Raw genomic sequence first — 20,106 nt, 5'->3', positions numbered from 1 at the left:
TTTGGGACTGGATGAAGCGTCGTCTCACGCGGTCTGCACGTCCAGCACGAACGCTGGTCCAACTGAGGCGCCAGGTGGAAATGGCATGGCAAGCCGTTCCACAGGACTACATCCAGCATCTCTACGATCGTCTCCATGGGAGAATAGCAACCTGCATTGCTGCGAAAGGTGGATATACACTGTACTAGTGCCGACATTGTGCATGCTCTGTTGCCTGTGTCTATGTGCCTGTGGTTCTGTCAGTCTGATCATGTGATGCATCTGACCCCAGGAATGTGTCAGTAAAGTTTCCCCTTCCTGGGATAATGAATTCACGGTGTTCTTATTTCAATTTCCAGGAGTGTACTTGTGTGTGCTTGACAGCACACTCTACATTCTATGAATGTGTGTTAGTTACCTTTTATAAAACGTTTTTTCTCACAGGCTATCCATGTATTTATTCTAATTTTATTATTTTTTCTTTATAGAGGTGAGGTTCTACAAAGATTACATGCAGATGAGTTGACAATGTATCTGACATTACCTGGATGGTGAATTTTAGAAGAGGATTATCGGCAATGTGGTATTTAAATGGAAATATCATTCATCATATTTTAAAGCATTTTGGAAAAGGAGATGTATTTAAGTATGATTCATAGTTGAAGAACTTGTATAGAAGTGAAAGCTGATAAATGTCATTGCATACTCAGTAGGAGAGGAATGAGGGCAGCATACAAAACGTGTACATGTAAACATTGCATTTCTCGCCATGATGTATAACAGTGCATAAGAGGTGAGTATTAATTTGTAGTGCATGTAAATTTTAGGTTCACACCTATTTGCAGGCTTTGTAAATTAAATGACACCTTTATAATATTATCATTTTTCGTCTGCTGCTAGTCGTACTACTCAGTCTCATTATTAAATATGCGTCTCATTTCCCATATAAATAATATAGGCCTCTAAGCTGTAACAATGATGCAAAATAATGATTACTCAACCAAACATTACCTATTCTGTAAAAAAACTGTACCAGAAAATAATGACTGCAGTAATTTTCTAACAGGGTGACATGAGAAATGTGAAACATCCCCTTAGAAAAATTATGAATGACTGTTCTGGTAAACTTCTTACGTTACTTGATTTCAAACAGCTGAGGAAAACTGAACGTACTCAGACATTTCTTTGTTTACTTATTCTGATCATCACTAAACTGACACACAATATTTTTAGCGCAACGCAATCTGACTTTCAATAATGTCCACAAAAAATGGCCCTGACTAACAACAACTTGTACCTTTCATGAATCACTTACCTCACAAAAATCTTCGTTACTCGAACTGCTGCAATACAGAGTGTGCCAATACTGCCAGATAAATAAAAGATTCTAACTACTGAAGGCACTAACTACTGATAGGCATAGTTAGCAAATGAAAGATTTTGATAGAGAACAAACAATGTATTTACCTTAATAGTGTTCGAAAGTCATAATATATATATCAGTTCATGACATCCAGTCTTACAAATTTCCTTTTTCTGGCGGACACACGTCCAGATCGTCCATTCTCAAAACTCTGGCATCTATCTCTCCACATCCACCTGTGCTGGTGGCTCACCTCCAACTGAGCAACGCTACCCGCTGTTCCCATCCAACTGCCCAACACTACAATAGCGAATATTCCAACAATGACAACCCGCCACAGACTGCACACAGCACACTCAATGACTTTCATACAGAGCGCTACGTGGCGTTACCAACATAAAAACCTAAACAGCCTACTTACAGTTGTAGTATATAGGTTACTTTTTACTCTTTCATTTTGTTGCTGACTTTCTTGTTTTTAATGTATATGCATATCCCACCTCTAGTAATCAGTGCAGCATCTCTACACAACAAAATCGCTAGTGTTAATATAAAAAAGTATCTTTCAACATATGTATATTGTACTCATTACTAAAGCATTTCTGTACTAAAAATTGCTAAGAAAAACCAAATGCAGTTTGCAAATAAAATTAGTTATCAGAGAAATATATTATATGTACATGCTGCTAATAAATTACAAATTAATTGGTTATCATATACATTCCTGTTACTATTTAAAGAAAAGCTCACACCCTGATCGCTCCAAACCATTTCACATTGTGAGTGCAACTGCAGCTGATTCCTATGACGATCCTCTCACAAGGTTGCACAGACCTCGAATGGCTAGTGCCACACAACTGGCCTAGAGAAGAACGAGGGTGAACTGGTTTCTCCACCATTTTTAAATCATCCTATTGGATCAATGGAAGGAGAGTGACCTTCAGTTTGGGAGCAGAATACTAGATAATCACCTTCATTTTCCTGACATTTTTACTCACACAGTTGGCCTAGAGGCGTGAGCGGTGGAAGGGAGGCTTATTGTGACACACGATGGGCAACAGGTTACATACTGACTTGGAATTTACCACACACAATTGCCCGAGAGTCATGAGCGGTGACCTTGAGATTATATCATTATCTGAACTCATACTGACCCATAACATTACTTTAGGTAGGATTTAAAATTTGTTTTGCTACTTGTACGACGTTTTGTATTACCGAGTAAATGGTGAAGTATTAAAGTATTTTTGTTGTTGCATATTTAATTCCTCTCAGATCCACTGACACCTACAGTAATGAGTCCTATACAATTGCGTTCTCTTGATGTCATAGTAGTGTATACAGTTAATCTCCTTAGATTGAGTACTTAACTGATAATGAATTTCATTAGCACGTACTCGTTTTTTGAACGATCCGCCTAGTTAACTGAAAAGCCGGCCAAGATAACTGTGTGTGAACATCATATATTTCTCTCTCCTCGCTTTTGTGCGATCAGTACTTTCTTCCTAATTTGTGAATTATCTCAGAGAATTGTATCGTAAGATTTTAATTGGTGAAAATCAATTAAGAGGTAAATTCATTTGCTATAAGTAAAAGCTGTATGACGAGAACGATTTGATGAAATTAGATGCTAGAGAATCTCAGTAACACATTTCCTGTTTTCGCCTGCTATCTTTAAACTACGAAATAACAGTGTTCTTCACTTTAATATTAAACCCGATCGTAAGTTCTCCCAGGATCACGTTTACTTTTGGTCATTACCGGGAACACACTGCAGATTTTCGAGTAATGCACCTGAGATATATAGAATTGTAATTTAAAGATAGTAGTTGCAAAAACGACTTTTCCCCATTTTACAAACTTCTTTTTTTTTTAAAAAAAAAGAAAGTTATGTTTACTGGTTCGTTGCAGTAGTATGTGACAACAGTAACAAAGGCATCGAGGATTATTTGTCACAGTGCTCACTTTCCATGTTCGCGATTCGCAAGCTAAACTACATTATCGACTTCAATTTCTACATCTACATACATACTCAGCAAGCCATTATACGATGTGTGGAGGAAGATACCCTGTACCACTACTGGTCATTTCCTTTCCTGTTCCACTTGAAAATAGAGCGAAGGAAAAAGGACTTCCTACATGCCTCCTTATCAGCCTTAATTCCTTGTATCTTACAGTCGTAGTCCTCACGTACGTTGACAGTAGCAGAATTGTTCTGTAGTCAGCTTCAGATTAATCAGGATAAGAAAAAAATTGTTCAGATGGCTCTGAGCACTATGGGACTTAACTTCCGAGGTCATCAGTCCCCTATAACTTAGAACTACTTAAACCTAACTAACCTAAGGACATTACAAACATCCATGCCCGAGGGAGGATTCGAACCTGCGACCGTAGCGGTCGCGCGGTTGCAGACTGTAGCGCCTAGAACCGCTCGGCTACCCAGGTCGGCAATAAGAAAAAACCAGTAGACATCCAGCCATGGTAGTTTCAAGATTTTACAAGGAAAATACGGGATGGGCCAAAAGTCACGAACGGTTTATAACTGTAAATAACATTTTTGTTTATACTTTTCTTCTTTCTCTTGAATGTTTTGTAGATGTGTAAATAATTTCCTACCGTGGGTCCTGATGTCGGTCAAATATCAGTCTAAACTAGGGATAAATAAAAAGTAGTTCACAGTTAAAGCCCCTTCGTGAATCTGGTCCACCCTATAGTTCTACAGAAAAAAAAAAAATTGCAGTAACTGTAAATTATATTTTCATTTGTATGTTTTCTGTTTAGTAGATGATTTCCATGTACGTTGCTTAGAAAGTGATTAACAAGTCAAGTGCGAAATTTCGTCTTTCAAATGCAGCGACGGAAGACTTAAGGGTGGCGCGGCAACCGTTTGCAAAAGTGGCTTAGGCTTGACGTGCGCGGCAAGTGAAGCAGGCGTGCCCCTCGTTCACACAGAACCGCGCTGCGGTTTGATCGCAGGATAAATGGCAGAGATTAGACGCAGTAGACCACTGGGAGCTGTAACACGCTGCAATCACGGCGGCCGTGCTCGACAACAGTGCGCCCCGCGGGATTAATACCAGCACGCTGATGCATCAGCGCGACTACACGTGCATGCAGCTTCAGCAGTCAGCCCGCGGCCGTCCTCCAATCCCTTCGGGTATTAGTAAACAGAGTCCGAATACCGGCGTAACCTGTCAGAGCTCCGGCTGCAATTGTAGTTACGTCCTTCGCAGCAGCTATTGGAACCCGTAGATGAGTATTCTTTGCGCAGTAACCATTTACGTTCCTTAGATTCAGACCAGAAACAAGATACATTTTATATATGCCGTCACAGACGCAAGACTTGTTAACGCTATAAATTTTGTGAGTACATCTTGTAGAAGGTAGAAGAACTTTCAGACAAGCCTCTACTGTGTTTCACTACTCTTCACCGACACGAATGTCGTTTCGTGTGAAGTAATTTGAAGAACTATATCTGGAATGTCGTAAACATTTGCCTACGAAATAAATATTTTTTCAAATGATTCTTGAGCACTGTTTGTCAATTTGGAACCAGTAGGTAATAAACACAATACAGAAATGCTAAAGAAGATTAGTTTTTTTTCTTACAAGGACGTTTAATAGGCGTGAAAGTACGACGGGGAAGCTGATAAAGCTCCAGTGGTAGACAGTAGAAGAGAAGTGCTGCGCTGTGCAGTGAAGGTTAGTATTGACATTCTCTGAATATATGTTCGAAGAATGGTCACGGGACGTATGAGTTCCTCCGATATACAACTTACAAAATGACCGTGACCGGAAAAATCGGCGGAATCTGTGCTCAAAAGAAAGCATACCGAAGGGAATTCTTCCCGCGCACCGTCAGCGAATGGAACAAGAAGGAGAAAACATGTTGCTACTTCGTGAAGCACGTCCTCCAAGCACCGTAAGGTGGCTTCAAGAGTATGGTTGTAGATTTAGAATCCGAGTTAGTAAACTATGTCGGATTATTACAAAACTGCAGCTGCAATTTGTTGTGCGTAATTCGTTTTAATGGGATCTATGCGAAACCCAGAACGTTGTTTATTCAGAATTAAAAAAATAAAGCTTACATAATCACATCTCATTTAATTCTAAATCCAAATTGGTAGTAATTCAGAACACATGCGAAATCTGTCAAGCATTATATAGAAATTTAATTGACCAACTCCTATGTTCGATAGTGCGTTCCATGTGAGGAAAAAAAATGACAATTAAACCGCTTTTTTAAACGTCAGTTTGAAGTTTTATTTAAGTATTATCAAACTGTTTCAGATTGCAATGTCGGCATAAAACGATCTACTTAACTCTACAACACTAAAAGAGGAAAATAGCTACATTGCTACTAAAGTATCGTAATGATTACTACTCCAATTTTATTCATAGGAAGTCGTAATTTATAGGTTACGCATTAGTTAATTACAGTTATTAAATTTCCAAGGGCATGTTACATGCCAAATTAAGTACAAAATGTCCTATTTTATACCCTACGGCAATCGTAAATTTTACGAGGATTCAGTGGTCTAAATGAAATTTAACATCGCCTAATCCATCATTATATGCGATTAGCGCAGCTACCCTTGATTCTACATTTGTGTTGTTAGCTTTAGGCGTTATGTGAATAAAATTCTTCGGTACTGAATTTTTTGTTCTCTGCTGTAAGTTATCTTCAAAACAACTTTATGATGATTCTGTTGCAAGAATTTCTTGCTCTAAATCAGCTTCTTCATCTCCTTTCATGAGGGGACTTAAAACACTGTCTCTTTAACATTAGCAAATTATCGAAGGAATAAAAAATTGCCTTCTGTAAAGTTCATTATTAAAATTCATTTGCTGGAAATCCTCACCATCCGCTGCAATATAATGGGAAAAAGTCTACCGCATAAAAGCATAGAGTTTAATAAGTACGTCTTTATGTAGTCACTTCCGAAAATCAAAGAAATCTGTTTCAGTTGATTATTAGTGAGTAATACTTTATTATTAAAGAGGTAGGGTATAACACCCTCGTTAATCGTTCAATTACTCTAAAAGACTCATATAAAACTGATAATAATAATCTGTAGTTTAACATATGACAAATGATAACCTCTTCAAATAACAGGTTTCTCGTTAACTTCTAGAGTTCTGTCGACGATTTTCTTAGTGTAATAGAGAAACTCTACATTTTGTTTCAACTTTACTCAGTAACTTTATCTTGCGTTCGGTAGAAGGGTATATTAATATTACGTTTTTGTGTATTGTGTATTTAAACGGGGACATAGAAACGACGAAGAGACTTCGTCCCACCGGAGCCCTCAGTGGTACACAACCACACAACAGGCCACAGCAGTCCGCCCACCCAACCGCCGCCCCACACCGAACCCAGGGTTATTATGCGGTTCGGCCTCCCAGTGGAGCCCCCCCCTCCCCCCCCCCCCCCCCCCCCCCCGTCTTCCCACCCGGGAACGTCTCATACCAGACGAGTGTAACCCCAGATGTTTGCGCGGTAAAATAATGATGGTGTACGCGTACGTGAACACAGTGTTTGCGCTTCAATCGTCGACTTAGTGTAACTGAGGCGGAATAAGGAAAACCAGCCCGTATTCGCCGAGGTTGATGGAAAGCCGCCTTAAAAACTGTCGACAGGCCGGCCGGCACACCGGACCTCAACACTAATCCGCTGGGCGGATTCGTGCCGCGTACCGGCACGCCTTCCCGCTCGGAAAGCAGAGCGTTAGACCGCGCGGCTAGCCGGGCGAGTTAATATTACGTTTGCTGATATTATTGGCTATTGTCAATAGATATGAAAATGGAGATCATTCATTTATAGTATTTCTGCAGCATTTGTGACATGGCGTTTATTTTTAAATTCGTAGCGCTCAGTTTTTATATGATATCCGTTCAATATTTTTAAACTGTAGCATGTGTGATCATTAGTACCTATATTGTAAGTAAACTGCTGCTCATATCACGAAATCGATTCGACAGGTAACTAAGAAACTATTAACACTCATTTCAAACATAAGAATTTCTTTCAGATATCGAGTAGATAACATTCCATCATATATGCTTTAAAGAGGACAGAATCTCTCCAAGTAATGTTGTGAGAGTGTCCGTGTATGTTGTTGTTGTATACGTTGGATGAAATAAACAGTGTGGCCATCTGTTCAAGAACGGAAGGCCTTTCTCAAGGAAAAAAGTTCTGTTTTTTACTACTCACCTTTGATACACATTATGTTCTAAATAAATTATATCAACTATATCAACTAAAAGAACATGTGCCCGTGGAGAGCCTCTTTTTGCCTCTTCTCCTTGGGAAGGGGAAAAATAATGTAAGAGATTCAATTCTGATTGCATAATTTTCAGTAAAAACTAAGTTAGAGGTTCAGAATGTATCGGAATATTAGCAACAAGAGAAGTAGTCGTCAAACGCTACTAGACAAGACTGTTTCAGTGAAAACATTAGTTTTCAATATCCGATTATGGAAGTTGAATCATTCGTCCCAGTCATCGGAGAGATTTCCCCTAAATCGTGCTATATCGCAAGTTAGTTGCTAGGAAGAGACTTGCCTGTCAAATTTACCAACATGTGGCAGAAATGCTGCAACTGATCTCCTTGGGTAAGGACCACGCATTCATTGTGTAGTATGTCTACGCAAACACATAAGAGTATAAAATCCAGTGCTTTCATATAGTGCCCCTAATGATAGCACGAATCATGCGAAATTTGAGTTACCTTATTGAAATAAATTACTTCCTGGATACCTGACGTAATTAAAAAACAGAGGTGTTCCCTAACTTAAGCTTGACGAACCCATTAGTACCGTATAAAATACAAGAACAGCATTAATCCTTCCCACGCTGGACACCTTTTTAAGAAAACTGTGAAATAATTTGAATTATCTGAATGTTTTGGAACATTAGACGATGGAAAGAAAAAAAAGAAAAAAATTATTTCAGTAAAAATGGATTAGATCAACACCTCGACTGTCTTAGAGTCAAGTTCCATTTCACCTTAAGCGACCTATGTCTTCAGGCAACACACACTAAAGACCCAAAGAAACTGGTACACCTGCCTAATATCCTGTAGGGCCCACCGAGCAAGCAGAAGTGCCGCAATACGAGGTGGCATGGACTCGACTATTGTCGGAAGTAGTGCTGAAGGGAACTGACACCAAAAATCCTGCAGGGCTGTCAATAAATCCGTGAGAGTACGAGGGGGTGGATATCTCTTCAGAACAGTATGTTGCATGGCATCCCAGATATGCTCAATAATGTCCATGTCTGGGGAGTATGATGGCCAGCGAAATTGTTTAAAAACTGAAGAGTGTTCCTGGAGCCACTCTGTAGCAAGTCTAGAGTGTAAGATGTCGCATTGTCCTGGTGGAATTGCCCAAGTTCGTCGGAATGCGCAACCGACGTGAATGGATGCAGGTGATCAGACAGGATGTTTACGTACGTGTCATTTGTCAGCGTCGTATCTAGACGTACCAGGGGCCCCATATCACTTGAACTGCACACGCCCTGCACCATACAGAGCCTCCACCAGCTTGAACAGTCTGCTATGCAGGGTCCATACGCTCGATACAATTTTAAATGAGACTCGTCCGACGAAGCAACGTTTCCAGTCACCAACAGTCCAATCTCGATGTTGACGGGCCCACGCGAGGCGTAAAGCTTTGTGTCGTGCAGTCATTAATGGTCCACAAATGGGCCTTCCGGTCCGAAAGCCCATATCGATGATATTTGTTGAATGGTTCGCACGCTGACACTTGTTGATGACCGAGCACTGAAATCTGCGGCAATTTGCGGAAGGTTTGCACTTCTGTCACGCTGAACGATTCTCTTCAGTCGTCGTTGGTTCCGTTGTTGCAGGATCTTTTTCCGGCCTCAGCGATAACGAGGATTTGATGTTTGTTCGAATTGATGACATTCACGGTTCACTCGTGAAATGGTCGTACAGGAAAATCCCTACTTCATCGCTCGTGCGCCATCTAGAACACCACGCTGAAACTCACTTACATCTTGGTAACCTGCCATTGTATCAGCAGTAACCCATCTAAAAACTGCGCCAGACACTTGCTGCCTTACGAGGTGTGGCTAGAAAAAAACCGGACTAGTACTGGTGAAACAATAAAACGAATGCAATAAGGCTGAAAGTCGCGTGGCCTGTCACGTGACTCTCGCTCCGCCTACTGCTCGAGTTTCATCTGCCTCCTGCACTCAGTCTGCCCGTGGCGTCTGTTTTAAGTAGTTGACGTTTTGTCTGTGCGTCGGAAAATGTTGAGTGTACAGAAAGAACAGCGTGTTAACATCAAATTTTGTTTCAAACTAGGAAAATCTGCAAGTGAAACGTTTGTAATGTTACAACAAGTGTACGGCGATGATTGTTTATCGCGAACACAAGTGTTTGAGTGGTTTAAACGATTTAAAGATGGCCGCGAAGACACCAGTGATGACACTCGCACTGGCAGACCATTGTCAGCAAAAACTGATGCAAACATTGAAAAAATCGGTAAACTTGTTCGACAAGATCGCCGTTTAACAATCAGAGCAGTGTCTGAGTTAACAGGAGTTGACAAGGAAAGTGTCGAACAAGTTTACCGATTTTTTCAATGTTTGCATCAGTTTTTGCTGACAATGGACTGCCAGTGCGAGTGTCATCACTGGTGTCATCGCGGCCATCTTTAAATCGTTTAAACCACTCACACATGTGTGTTCGCGATAAACAATCATCGCCGTACACTTGTTGTAACATTACAAACGTTTCACTTGCAGATTTTCCTAGTTTGAAACAAAATTTGATGTTAACACGCTGTTCTTTCTGTACACTCAAAATTTTCCGACGCACAGACAAAACGTCAACTACTTAAAACAGACGCCACGGGCAGACTGAGTGCAGGAGGCAGATGAAACTCGAGCAGTAGGCGGAGCGAGAGTCACGTGACAGGCCACGCGACTTTCAGCCTTATTGCATTCGTTTTATTGTTTCACCAGTACTAGTCCGGTTTTTTTCTAGCCACACCTCGTATATAGGCGTTGGGGACAGCAGCGCAGTATTCTGCCTGTTTATATATCTGCATATTTGAATACCCATGGTTATACAAATTTCTTTGGCGCTTCAGTTTATTTTATATTTAATCTAAAGTCAGTGATACTCCAGAGACTACCGAACTCAATAGATGTTGTAGTGATATTTGCTGACTTAAAAAAGGCCTTTCAGTCAGTTAACAGAGGACCTATAGCTATAGCAATCAGAGAATCTCTCGTAAAGTCTAAATCAGCAAATATAATTCGTGACATTCTGACAGACACAGTATCGAAAGTGAATTTTATGATAAAAAATACGAGTGTCTCTGCGCTTTAAAATAAAAACAGCTCTTTCGCAAGATGATAGCTTATCCTCTACTCCTTTTAAATGTGTTCTAGAAATAACTGTGAGAATTTGGAATGAAAATCTGAATCAATATAATATTTCAGCAGCAAGGTTGAGAATAGGATGTGGATGACTTTGATGTACTTTCTGAAAAAGTGACGTCCGTGGTGATAAAAATTAATCTTTTATAATAAATGTCTGTATGACCAGCTTAAAAAGTTCTGTAGTAAAAAAAAACTAAAATTAAAAACGCATCGAAATTTTTGAAAAGAAATAATGGCCAAATTGAGAAGGCTAAAATAATAATTATTTTTTTGAGATAATCCAAGAAAATGGTTTGGAAAAACGAGCTACAGAGGAAAGGATACATGAAATGGGAGGGGCACATGGTGTAACTGGATGCGTTGACAATAAAAATGAATAGCCACCATCAGAATCAAGGAGTTGTATCATCACTTGATCTGTGGATGGGCCAGGACCTGAAAAAAATACTTAATATTTTTTACTTACGAGGAAGTGAAAATCGCTTGTTAATTTGTTGGCAACATTATTGCAAAGGCTATTATTGCTATTGCTCGTTTTGAAAACAGATAATGAATGGTCTTGTCATTTGAAATTAGATGCACAGTCGCCACTCACAGATGGTCTTGGGTTTTAGTTAACCCTCTTCTGCGATAGGCAGACCAAGGTATTTATGTAGACAGGTAATTATGTCTTCCCCCATGAACCATGGACCTTGCCGTTGGTGGGGAGGCTTGCGTGCCTCAGCGATACAGATGGCCGTACCGAAGGTGCAACCACAACGGAGGGGTATCTGTTGAGAGGCCAGACAAACATGTGGTTCCTGAAGAGGGGCAGCAGCCTTTTCAGTAGTTGCAGGGGCAACAGTCTGGATGATTGACTGATCTGGCCTTGTAACATTAACCAAAACGGCCTTGCTGTGCTGGTACTGCGAACGGCTGAAAGCAAGGGGAAACTACAGCCGTAATTTTTCCCGAGGACATGCAGCTTTACTGTATGATTAAATGATGATGGCGTCCTCTTGGGTAAAATATTCCGGAGGTAAAATAGTCCCCCATTCGGATCTCCGGGCGGGGACTACTCAAGAGGACGTCGTTATCAGGAGAAAGAAAACTGGCATTCTACGGATCGGAGCGTGGAATGTCAGATCCCTTAATCGGGCAGGTAGGTTAGAAAATTTAAAAAGGGAAATGGATAGGTTAAAGTTAGATATAGTGGGAATTAGTGAAGTTCGGTGGCAGGAGGAACAAGACTTTTGGTCAGGTGATTACAGGGTTATAAATACAAAATCAAATAGGGGAAATGAAGGAGTAGGTTTAATAATGAATAAAAAAATAGGAGTGCGGGTTAGCTACTACAAACAGCATAGTGAACGCATTATTGTTGCCAAGATAGACACAAAGCCCATGCCTACTACAGTAGTACAAGTTTATATGCCAACTAGCTCTGCAGATGATGAAGAAATTGATGAAATGTATGACGAGATAAAAGAAATTATTCAGGTAGTGAAGGGAGACGAAAATTTAATAGTCATGGGTGACTGGAATTCGTCAGTAGGAAAAGGGAGAGAAGGAAACATCGTGGGTGAATATGGATCGGGGGAGAGAAATGAAAGAGGAAGCCGTCTGGTAGAATTTTGCACAGAGCATAACTTAATCATAGCTAACACTTGGTTCAAGAATCATAAAAGAAGGTTGTATACCTGGAAGAATCCTGGAGATACTAATAGGTATCAGATAGATTATATAATGGTAAGACAGAGATTTAGGAACCAGGTTTTAAATTGTAAGACATTTCCAGGGGCAGATGTGGATTCTGACCACAATCTATTGGTTATGAACTGCAGATTGAAACTGAAGAAACTGCAAACAGTTGGGAATTTAAGGAGATGGGACCTGGATAAACTGAAAGAACCAGAGGTTGTAGAGAGTTTCAGGGAGAGCATAAGGGAACAATTGACAGGAATGGGGGAAAGAAATACAGTAGAAGAAGAATGGGTAGCTCTGAGGGATGAAGTAGTGAAGGCAGCAGAGGATCAAGTAGGTAAAAAGACGAGGGCTAATAGAAATCCTTGGGTAACAGAAGAAATATTGAATTTAATTGATGAAATGAGAAAATATAAAAATGCAGTAAATGAAGCTGGCAAAAGGGAATACAAACGTCTCAAAAATGAGATCGACAGAAAGTGCAAAATGGCTAAGCAGGGATGGCTAGAGGACAAATGTAAGGATGTAGAGGCTTGTCTCACTAGGGGTAAGATAGATACTGCCTACAGAAAAATTAAAGAGACCTTTGGAGAGAAGAGAACCACTTGTATGAATATCAAGAGCTCAGATGGAAACCCAGTTCTAACCAAAGAAGGGAAGGCAGAAAGGTGGAAGGAGTATATAGAGGGTTTATACAAGGGCGATGTACTTCAGGACAGTATTATGGAAATGGAAGAGGATGTAGATGAAGATGAAATGGGAGATAAGATACTGCGTGAAGAGTTTGACAGAGCACTGAAAGACCTGAGTCGAAACAAGGCCCCGGGAGTAGACAACATTCCATTAGAACTACTGATGGCCTTGGGAGAGCCAGTCATGACAAAACTCTACCATCTGGTGAGCAAGATGTATGAGACAGGCGAAATACCCACAGACTTCAAGAAGAATATAATAATTCCAATACCAAAGAAAGCAGGTGTTGACAGATGTGAAAATTACCGAACTATCAGTTTAATAAGTCACAGCTGCAAAATACTAACGCGAATTCTTTACAGACGAATGGAAAAACTGGTAGAAGCGGACCTCGGGGAAGATCAGTTTGGATTCCGTAGAAATGTTGGAACACGTGAGGCAATACTAACCTTACGACTTATCTTAGAAGAAAGATTAAGAAAAGGCAAACATACGTTTCTAGCATTTGTAGACTTAGAGAAAGCTTTTGACAACGTTAACTGGAATACTCTCTTTCAAATTCTGAAGGTGGCAGGGGTAAAATACAGGGAGCGAAAGGCTATTTACAATTTGTACAGAAACCAGATGGCAGTTATAAGAGTCGAGGGGCATGAAAGGGAAGCAGTGGTTGGGAAAGGAGTAAGACAGGGTTGTAGCCTCTCCCCGATGTTATTCAATCTGTATATTGAGCAAGCAGTAAAGGAAACAAAAGAAAAATTCGGAGTAGGTATTAAAATTCATGGAGAAGAAGTAAAAACTTTGAGGTTCGCCGATGACATTGTAATTCTGTCAGAGACAGCAAAGGACTTGGAAGAGCAGTTGAACGGAATGGACAGTGTCTTGAAAGGAGGATATAAGATGAACATCAACAAAAACAAAACGAGGATAATGGAATGTAGTCAAATTAAAGCGGGTGATGCTGAGGGGATTCGATTAGGAAATGAGACACTTAAAGTAGTAAAGGAGTTTTGCTATTTAGGGAGTAAAATAACTGATGATGGTCGAAGTAGAGAGGATATAAAATGTAGACTGGCAATGGCAAGGAAAGCGTTTCTGAAGAAGAGAAATTTGTTAACATCGAGTATAGATTTAAGTGTCAGGAAGTCGTTTCTGAAAGTATTTGTATGGAGTGTAGCCATGTATGGAAGTGAAACATGGACGATAACCAGTTTGGACAAGAAGAGAATAGAAGCTTTCGAAATGTGGTGCTACAGAAGAATGCTGAAGATAAGGTGGGTAGATCACGTAACTAATGAGGTATTGAATAGGATTGGGGAGAAGAGAAGTTTGTGGCACAACTTGACTAGAAGAAGGGATCGGTTGGTAGGACATGTTCTGAGGCATCAAGGGATCACAAATTTAGCATTGGAGGGCAGCGTGGAGGGTAAAAATCGTAGAGGGAGACCAAGAGATCAATACACTAAGCAGATTCAGAAGGATGTAGGTTGCAGTAGGTACTGGGAGATGAAGAAGCTTGCACAGGATAGAGTAGCATGGAGAGCTGCATCAAACCAGTCTCAGGACTGAAGACCACAACAACAACAGGTAATTATGTGCTGAAAATGCAATAGGTGCCAGACTAAGAAAAGAAATGAAGAAGACTTATTTGGTTCTGCATTTTTAGTGTGATTGTGAAGTAGCTCCTCCTCTTGATGTTAATCAATGATCACTTGTGTCTGGGAAATCAAGTTACGTTACATATTGTACTTGGTAGCATTTGATTTTCATAAAACTGAAGACTTGACTGACGATGGCACGGCACAGAGGAACTGACCCATTAGACACACTGACAACTGTACTGGGCTCAGGGAATTGTGTGTTTTTTTTCTGGATGGTCGGACTCGAAACGGTATTCACTCCACCAGGTCAGCATTTACGAACATAACGCACTATACACTAATGCACTGCGTTGCAAGAGATGCCAGTAGGACGCCACATTAATGCCCCCAGACGAGAAGTCAATTGCCTTGGAAGCATTTTTGGACTTAAATCGTTTTTGCGACTTGTGGACGTGACACCCCTTCCACTGCAAGCATAGATATATATTGTTAATAGAGAAATAATTTTGTTAACATATATCCTTGTTCGTATTTACAAGCCACAACGTGATTCCAAGCTCATTGCTCCAAGCTGAAACCACTCAGTATAGAAGGAGCAATAGATGTAAACACATAGGATGGTCAACATTAGTACAATGAATGTGCAATTTGCATACAAGTAATGTAGCTTAGTTCACTGATTAATAGCATAGGGTTTTGCAAATCCTGCTACACTTGTTGGTATCTTAGGGAGGAAGCAGTACATGGTAGTAGTCACTTAAAAGGTGTATCAGAGAGACGTGAGTAAAAATTTGCAGCACTAGATTAACGCCATAGGTAACATTTATGGACAAAAAGTATTCTTACGATGAATAAACTAAATAATTTGTTACCATACATCCTTGTTCAAACCTCACCTCTATACATACGTCAGCTGCTTAAGGAAACACATGTAGAAGGGTAAGTTCCAATAATAATAATTGTTTGCTTTTCAAAAGAATCATTTCCTAGTCACACAAATAAATAGCTGTTTTACATTGTCTGAAGCACAAATAAAAATATTTGAATCATTATTTTCTTCTTCTTCATATATCTGCTTGAGTCAGGTGACAGGTTGGTACCCATATGATTCCAGATACCGAACTACAGCACAACAGTAAATATTAAGAATCCATGAATCCTTCTCATTGCCTTTTATGTTCACAATCACGTCTGTGGAGAAAAATTTCAGTTATATCATCATATCTTCATGAGCAATCCTAGGATCATTCCATGGTAGTTACGTGCTGCCATTGCACAGTTTTGCATCCCAGTGCCTATGCGAGCGCCATTGCCCAGTTCTGTTAAACTTATACTGTTACTAGGTGCAAGATGGCAAGTGAGTTTAGCAAAATGAGTCCACGATGGTGGTGGGCAGTACCTACTGATCCGCGTCGGAGAAGAAACTGAAAGAGTCTGGGATGCCTGTGGTCTGACCTTTGTTGACTTCAGGCTCTAGGGAGCTTCTAGTGATTCCAAAACATAAGGTCATTACCAAGTTACGTGAAGGAGCAGATGCCAAAACCTACCTACTGGGACATAGGGAAGTGACCATGTGTTTCTATGTCAGTAGTTTCATATTCTGACTCAGCCCCAACCGCTAGTAAAATGGTCCTCGCCGTGTTCCTACATCAGCAGTTGAAAGAAGAAGGCATTACATAAAACTTGAAGAGTTTATAACTATTGCTGTTGTTATGAGTAAATTAACAACTTCTCCCTAAGTGAGTGCAGGTGAAATCTGTATCCACATTTTGGGTTCTCAGTACTTTAGAAATAAATAGAATAATATCTCCTTTCTCTTGGAAGTTTTGTTAACTGGTAAAGCACAACTAAAAATTAAAGGCGCTTAAAATAAAACTGGTATAAAAATGAGTACACTGCTGGGTAACTCAATATCAAAGGTTTCTGAATCTGTAATGAGACTGCATGATTTTGATTAGTAATTTCTTTCTTTGTTTGACAGCTTGGGGAAGTGTACATGTGTGCTTCTGGACATGGGGAGTTTTTTCTTCTTCTTCTTCGTCTTCTTCTTCGTCTTCTTCTTCTTCTTCTTCTTCTTAGGGTCTTTCCCTCTTTGCGTTCCCTTAAGCGCCCCTGTACACAGGCGGACTCGTGTGCCGACCCACTTTCCGAACAGGTCGACCACAATCCGTTTGCCTGTGTGACGGCAATGCCTTCTCAGTCGGGTCGGTTGTCGAGGTCTGTCGGTTTCACCAGTGGGCCTCTCCTCTACACACTTTGCCCGACCACTACCTTCCAGCCCACTCTCCAGTACACAGGCAGGGTCCGCCTAGCAGTCGCCGGTGTCCACACACAACTAGTCGACGAGAGATCAGCAGACCAATCAAGTTCTGAATGGGCGTCTTGACTAAACTCATCGAGGTTTTCTGGTTCTGCCTGTGGACTCACGAACCCTGTCGGATTTGTTTTTAGCGGCAGGTAGTGCAGCCTGTGTATTACCCGCCAGGTTAGCTGAGTGCGCTAATGCGCTGCTTCCTGGACTCGGGCAGGCACGCCGGCCCCAGATCCAATCCGTCTGGAGGCTTAACGACGGAGGCCGGTGTGCTGGCCAGCCTGGATGTGCTATTTAGGCGGTTTTCCACATCGCACTAGGTGAATACCGGGCTGGTCCCCACGTCCCACCTCAGTTACACGGCTCGCAGACATCTGCCCACATTCGCACTATTCCATGGATTACACTGGGAACAGACAGTTGGGGTACACTAATTCCATCCCAGGGGGTACAGGGTGGCGGCAGGAAGGGCATCCGGCCACCCCTTCAATTAACATTGCCAAATCAGATTAACCATGCCGACCCTGCGTCCTTGTGGGAAAAGGCACAAGCAAAAGAAAGAAGGAAGGAAAGTGCAGCCTGTGTATGGTCTCCTTTGCCTGACTGAAGCCAAACCGCAAGCCCATCCACGTGAGCAGGGCCTCGAGCAAACAACGGATAAATGTCTTGGGTTAAACGTTCCAGACTTCCTTGCTACTTTTGAGGTTCATGGATGGGGAACTTGGTAACTGAGTTACAAGGTATGTTCAAATGTAACCAGAATTTTATAACTGCACGTGTTGTACCCGTACTAGTCAGATTAGCGAGAATTTTTTAGTTTTTCTGGTCGTAGATAAGTCCAAAAAGTATTTGTACAGTGTTAGCTATATCAGATGTTTTGTCTGTTGTCAGCTGTCAAAAAAGTTACATGCGTCTTCTTAGTATCAGTGATTATTTGTTTTGTATAAAAATGGATAAGAGAAACAGTACTAAATTTTGCTGTAAGAACGGAATAAAGAATATTGAAATTTTAGAAATGTTAAATGTGATTTTAGTGAGTTTGCTACATGTAAATCAAGGGTGTGCGAGTGTTATAAGAGATTCAGTAAAGGCTCTGAAGGTGCTGAAGATAACAAGCGCCCTGGACGCCCCAGCACATCAACTGACGAAATCGTGGCAAATGAATGGTGAAATAAATTATTCTGAATGACTGCCGAATCATTATCAGAGAAGTTACTGTTGATTTTGGCAAATAAACTGACTCATGCCATTATTTTTTTCGGATGTTTAGGGTATGAAACAAGTGACAGCAAAATCTGTTCCAAAAAATATTGGAATGATGCCCCAGGCACCATAATGCTTTGATGACTTTTTTCTATCCCCAAAAAACAAAGAAAACCTTTTCGGACTGTCGTTTCATAAGCTTAGACGAGATTAGAAACGCAAAGCTGAGATAGATAAATGCTATCCAATGGTCGAGCTCCACAAGAGATTTATTGGTTGGAAATAGCGCTAGCATAAATTCGTAACATGTAATGAGGACTACGTTGATCTAGACGAAAAAATAAAATTATTTTCCAAAAGCAAGAACACCCGTTACTTTTTGAATACATCTTGTACGTAAAAATGAAAACACTTGTACAAAAATAAAAAAAAATAAATAAATTAGAAAAATAAAAAATTTGGATGTTTAATGATCCCTGAACACTTCCCCTCCTTGAACATCCACATGCATAGGATCCAAAGTGATAAAAACACCGAATTAATGTATAAGGAACTAATAAAATAGCGAACTCCCTGAAATATTTGTTGAGTTATCTACAAGCTGAGATAAGATACAACATACACTGAAACATCTAATCTAATTCACCATAAATGTCTCCGACCGATATTCTGATCCAAATAACTTCCATAACGGTCGAATGTTTAACTACTTGGGCTACTGGACCAGTAATATGATTGGTAGCTAAAGCTGTTAGCGCACCGACGTGTGGTAACAGTCAACTAGCAGTAGACACTGATTTTAAGAAATTTTCGTCGCAAGTATTTGGCCACAAAGAGGGGGAGAGGTGGTGCACAAAGCTACTAATCACTAGTTTTACTTCGAATATTCTCCACTGAAGTCGAAGCCTCTCCTGAGTGCCTCAAGGAGTGAGGACATTTAACAACGTTGGTGATCAGTGGACAAAACTCGGCAACAACATTGGTGCTATTCTAGGTGAGCACTCTATGCGCCAGTACCGGGTATTATCTATCGCCGGTCGGGGTGGCCGAGCGGTTCCAGGCGCTACAGTCTGGAATCGCGCGACCGCTACGGTCGCAGGTTCGAATCCTGCCTCGGGCATGGATGTGTGTGATGTCCTTAGGTTAGTTAGGCTTAAGTAGTTCTAAGTTCTAGGGGACTGATGACCTTAGAAGTTAAGTACCATAGTGCTCAGAGCCATTTGAACCAATTTTTTTTTTTATTATCTATGTTCCCTCTTTTAAGGCAACGGCCTTGCCGCAGTGGATACACCGGTTCCCGTCAGATCACCGAAGTTAAGCGCTGTCGGGCGTGGCCGGCACTTGGATTGGTGACCATCCGGGCCGCCATGCGCTGTTGTCATTTTTAGGGGTGCACTCAGCCTCTTGATGCCAATTGAGGAGCTACTCGACCGAATAATAGCGGCTCCGGTCAAAGAAAACCATCATAACGACCGGGAGAGCGGTGTGCTGACCACACGCCCCTCCTATCCGCATCCTCATCTGAGGATGACACGGCGGTCGGATGGTCCCGGTGGGCCATTTGTGGCCTGAAGACGGAGTGATTATCTTCCCTTTTTTACAATAATCAGCAACATAAACAAGAACTACTGTTCTGCATACAATCTTTGCAGCCACGTAGACTAATCCCATAAGGTTCTTGCATTTACTGGTAGAGTATAACGAGGATTTTCAGGTCCTTTCGAAATCGTAGTAACGTGGTGTACTTTGGACAGGGTGTATCCATCTGCAGCCAAGACCATCCGTGATACTCAAACACGCCATGCCTTCACCTGTTACTCTGCATAACGCACTAATAAGCACAGCTCATTAGAAACTGGAGA

At 41.0% G+C, this 20,106-nt stretch overlaps 1 pseudogene; it reads left to right on the top strand.

Annotated features, from left to right (window-relative positions):
* Nucleotides 1-19,507: 19,507 nt before the first annotated feature.
* Nucleotides 19,508-19,625, top strand: LOC126250196 (5S ribosomal RNA; annotated as a pseudogene).
* The last annotated feature ends 481 nt before the right edge of the window (nt 19,626-20,106 follow it).

This window comes from Schistocerca nitens, chromosome 3 (genome assembly GCF_023898315.1).
Source record: "Schistocerca nitens isolate TAMUIC-IGC-003100 chromosome 3, iqSchNite1.1, whole genome shotgun sequence".
NCBI lineage: Eukaryota > Metazoa > Arthropoda > Insecta > Orthoptera > Acrididae > Schistocerca > Schistocerca nitens.
The sequence above is the reverse complement of the archived record's forward strand: the minus strand, read 5'-3'. Positions and strand labels throughout refer to the sequence as shown.